This window comes from Pseudorca crassidens, chromosome 13, assembly GCF_039906515.1.
Source record: "Pseudorca crassidens isolate mPseCra1 chromosome 13, mPseCra1.hap1, whole genome shotgun sequence".
Classification (NCBI taxonomy): Eukaryota; Metazoa; Chordata; class Mammalia; order Artiodactyla; family Delphinidae; genus Pseudorca; species Pseudorca crassidens.
The window spans coordinates 33,090,099-33,094,824 of NC_090308.1; the positions used below are offsets into that span (position 1 = coordinate 33,090,099).

At 39.4% G+C, this 4,726-nt stretch overlaps 1 non-coding gene across 1 annotated transcript; it reads left to right on the forward strand.

Moving 5' to 3' along the window:
• The first annotated feature begins 4,261 nt into the window (after positions 1-4,261).
• Positions 4,262-4,368, forward strand: LOC137205136 (U6 spliceosomal RNA). Its single transcript, XR_010934000.1, has one exon. It is a non-coding gene; the product is annotated as a U6 spliceosomal RNA (small nuclear RNA).
• Positions 4,369-4,726: the final 358 nt, after the last annotated feature.

The following is a 4,726-nucleotide window of genomic DNA, read 5'->3' on the forward strand; positions in this document are numbered from 1 at the left end:
GACTTACTTCACTCTGTATGACAATCTCTAGATCCATCCACGTCTCTACACATGACCCAATTTCGTTCCTTTTTATGGCTGAGTAATATTGCATTGTATATATGTACCACATCTTCTTTATCCATTCGTCTGTCGATGGGCATTTAGGTTGCTTCCATGTCCTGGCTATTGTAAATAGTGCTGCAATGAACACTGGGGTTCATGTGTCTTTCTGAATTATGGTTTTCTCTGGGTATATGCCCAGTAGTGGGATTGCTGGGTCATATGGTAATTCTATTTTTAGTTTTTTGAGGAAGTTCCATACTGTTCTCCATAGTGGCTGTATCAATTTACATTTCCACCAACAGTGCAAGAGGGTTCCCTTTTCTCCACACCCTCTCCAGCATTTGTTGTTTGTAGATTTTCTGATGATGCCCATTCTAACTGGTGTGAGGTGATACCTCATTGTAATTTTGATTTGCATTTCTCTAATAATTAGTGATGTTGAGCAGCTTTTCATGTGCTTCTTGGCCATCTGTATGTCTTCTTTGGAGAAATGTCTATTTAGGTCTTCTTCTGCCCATTTTTGGATTGGGTTGTTTGTTTTTTTTAATATTGAGCTGCATGAGCTGTTTATATATTTTGGAGATTAATTCTTTGTCCATTGATTCGTTTGCAAATATTTTCTCCCATTCTGAGGGTTGTCTTTTTGTCTTGTTTATGGTTTCCTTTGCTGTGCAAAAGCTTTTAAGTGTCATTAGGTCCCATTTGCTTATTTTTGTTTTTATTTCCATTACTCTAGGAGATGGATCAAAAAAGATCTTGCTGTGATTTATGTCAAAGAGTGTTCTTCCTATGATTTCCTCTAAGAGTTTTATAGTGCCCAGTCTTACATTTAGGTCTCTAATGCATTTTGAGTTTATTTTTGTGTATGGTATTAGGGAGTGTTCTAATTTCATTCTGTTACATGTAGCTGTCCAGTTTTCCCAGCACTACTTAATGAAGAGACTGTCCCTTTTCCATTATATATCCTTGCCTCCTTTGTCGTAGATTAGTTGACCACAGGTGTGTGGGTTTCTCTCTGGGCTTTCAATCTTGTTCCATTGATCTATATTTCTGTTTTTGTGCCAGTACCATATTGTCTCTTTTTTTTTTTTTTTTTTTTTTTGCGGTACACAGGCCTCTCACCGTTGTGGCCTCTCCCGTTGCGGAGCACAGGCTCGGACGCACAGGCTCAGCAGCCATGGCTCACGGGCCCAGCCGCTCCATGGCATGTGGGATCCTCCCAGACCAGGGCACGAACCCGTGTCCCCTGCATTGGCAGGCGGACTCTCAACCACTGCGCCACCAGGGAAACCCCCATATTGTCTTGATTACTGTAGCTTTGTAGTATAGTCTGAAGTCAGAGAGTCTGATTCCTCCAGCTCCGTTTTTGTCCCTCAAGACTGCTTTGGCTATTCAGGGTCTTTTTTGTCTCCATACGAATTTTAAGATTTTTTGTTCTCATTCTATAAAAAATGCCACTGGTAATTTGATAGGGATTGCATTAAATCCCTAGTTTTTAAAGCTGGATCCATGGGGTTCTATTACACCATCCATTATAATTTTGTTGATTTTAGAATTTCCTTAATAAATAGATACTAAATGATGAAAAATTGCCAGAAGCCCTTAAGATGAAAGAAATTTAACCTAACTTGATAGGAAATGGAGCTCCTAGAGGGGTTACATCCAACACATCCTTCCACACCTCCCATCCACTGGACCCAACTTTTTATTGCAGCTGTTGTTGCAGCTACCAGCTGTGCAGAGGTTGACACCTGCATCTTACTTCAGCTCATCCTCATCTCTCTCACTTTCTAGTAAGAGGATGATTCTCTATCCCACAGTTGAATTTTCAGTAGGAGTCTATTCAGCCATTCTGATACACAGGCAAATCTGTTAATGTAAGGGAGTTAACACCCCAAGGGCATCCCTTGACCAGTGAGAGACTGGGGATGATGAAAATTACTCCACTTTTCCATTTCTCCAGGAGACAATTCTGCAGCCTCCCCACTGGTCTTTAGTGGAACTTAGTCCCAGTAGCTCTCAGTGGTCATCCTAACTACCTTTGGATTATCTGTTTCACTCTGTCAACTGCCCCATCCTTGTTCCCTAGAATAATTTAGTAAAATTAGCTGTCTGGACATAAGTTCTTGTCTCAAGCTCTGCTTCATAGGGAACTTAAGGAGTAAAAGGGTAATTAGATTATAAACTATGGTGAATTTTTTAAGCATTAAATAAAGCAGTTAAAATATTATGTCAGTTAAGTGCCCTGGGAAGTCATCTCTGAAATAAAAGGCTTTGTTGAGCTATAATGCCTATAAAAGATAAAAGCTGGAGGAAGCAGAATCTTGCAGAGAAAGACTTGAGGTCATGATAGTGAAAAATCTGACACTTATGAAAGGAAAAGGAAGCTATAAGAAAGATTGGACAAGGAGATATTCTAACAGTGATGTAGGTTTAACAAAATCTCAGCCAACCAATTGGGAGCTCTGAAGTAAAGACTGTCTCATAGTAGAGTTCTGTATGTATTGAACAGATATGCCAGGACCAGCACCTGTAGTGGGCTCAGTCATGACTATGGGCTGGCTGGGGACAGCATGTATTGTCTCAAAGGCTAAGACAGAGACTGCAATTCTTCCAGCTGTAGATTATGAGATCACTGTATTAACTACAGTTGAACAAAATGTATTGATACTTTCTTGGAGGAAGATTCAAACAGCCCACCTCCATGGCTGCCAAAGGTACATTAAAAAAAATAATAATTCATATATTTGATTACCTCTCTTTTTTCTAACCTTAGTGAAAAGGACTATATGAAGCTGAAATTAAAATGCAGTAATCATTGAGAAATATAATTATACATTGTTAGTCACTTGTGCTGAAATCAGTAAAGAAAATTTCACCAACTCTGTGATCTTGCAAAGCAGTCTGTGGCTGTGTTCAGAGATGAGTGAGAAAAAGAAGTTTGAATTAATATTCTAAAGGTAGACATGAGGGATGTGCACTCAGAGTCCTGCAGGAGCTTCTCAATGGTAGTGGAAACAGTCACCACAGTAAAAGATTACAAGGGCTCCCAGAGAATGGGAAATTGAAAACATAAGTACATGAACGATATCAGCACCAATGTATTTCTCACAAACTGTGATCCTCCTTTCAAAAAGTCTCTTTTCTGGCCACTTTGAATCCATAAACAGGAAGTCGGCTATTAACAAGGCAATGTGATTATACATTAAAAAGAAGGACCAATCCATAACTATTGAAGAGTTAAGTATTAACAGTTACAAAGCATGTGTAAGTGCACCACAAAAAAGTCTAGACATAAACCTCACATCATCCCATTTGCCATTGCAAAAAACCAACAATCAAAACCAGTACTACATGTCTATCATATTGAATCTTTTTCCTTTTAGAGTTCTGCCTCACCTTATCATATTTAATCAACTTTAAATAACACTTAGGAAGCATATAACTGGTCACTTTTTTTTTTTTTTTTTTTTTTGGCGCGGGCCTCTCACTGTCGTGGCCTCTCTTGTTGCGGAGCACAGGCTCCAGATGCGCACGCTCAGTAGTTGTGGCTCAGCTCACGGGCCCAGTTGCTCCACGGCATGTGGGATCCTCCCAGACCAGGGCTCGAACCCGTGTCCCCCGCATTGGCAGGCAGATTCTCAACCACTGCGCCACCAGGGAAGCCCTATAACTGGTCACTCTTAAATTGATCTCACCAAGTATTTCCAAACAGTCTTTCTAGTATTAATTTCTAACACTATTCAATTTCAAGATAAGAATCAGTTGAAAGGTATTGAGGGAGCATAGCTGAGGCATTAGACCTGAAGTGCTGTAGCAATGCCCATGGGAAAGGCTTCATTTGCTCACAACTCTCCATGGCTTTCGAGAGACTGCTTTTTGTCTTTGAGAAAGCTTATAACTGGAGAAGAGGACCCTTAGGCAATTTCTCATGGGGATAACAATCACAGATATTCTTAGAGAAAAAATGACTGTCTCTCCTTCCCTGTCACAACTCGGGGAGAAAACTTTTGTTATGGTCAGTAGAAGTAAAAGCACAGCTCTGTCTGAAGAACAAAGGCAGAAAATATATCATCTTGCCTTTCCTAATATTATCAGTTACTCATTAGAAAACTACTACCATAATTCAGTTTATCAAATTTCCAATTAATTGTGTACATGATTCTCATTTGCTACTTAGGATAACTTAGAAAATTATTATTCAGAAAGTTCTGTAGTGCTCGCTTCGGCAGCACATATACTAAAATTGGAACGATACAGAGAATATTAGCATGGCCCCTGCGCAAGGATGACACACAAATTCGTGAAGCGTTCCATATTTTTATGAACGGATAAAGAAGATGTGGCACATATATACAATGGAATATTACTCAGCCATAAAAAGAAATTAAATTGAGTTATTTGTAGTGAGGTGGGTAGACCTAGAGTCTGTCATACAGAGTGAAGTAAGTCAGAAAGAGAAAGACAAATATCATATGCTAACACATATATATGGAATCTAAGAAAAAAAAATGTCATGAAGAACCTAGGGGTAAGATGTGAATAAAGACACAGACCTACTAGAGAATGGACTTGAGGATATGGGGAGGGGTAAGGGTAAGATGGGACAAAGTGAGAGAGTGGCATGGACATATATACACTACCAAACATAAAATAGATAGCTAGTGGGAAGCAGCCAAAT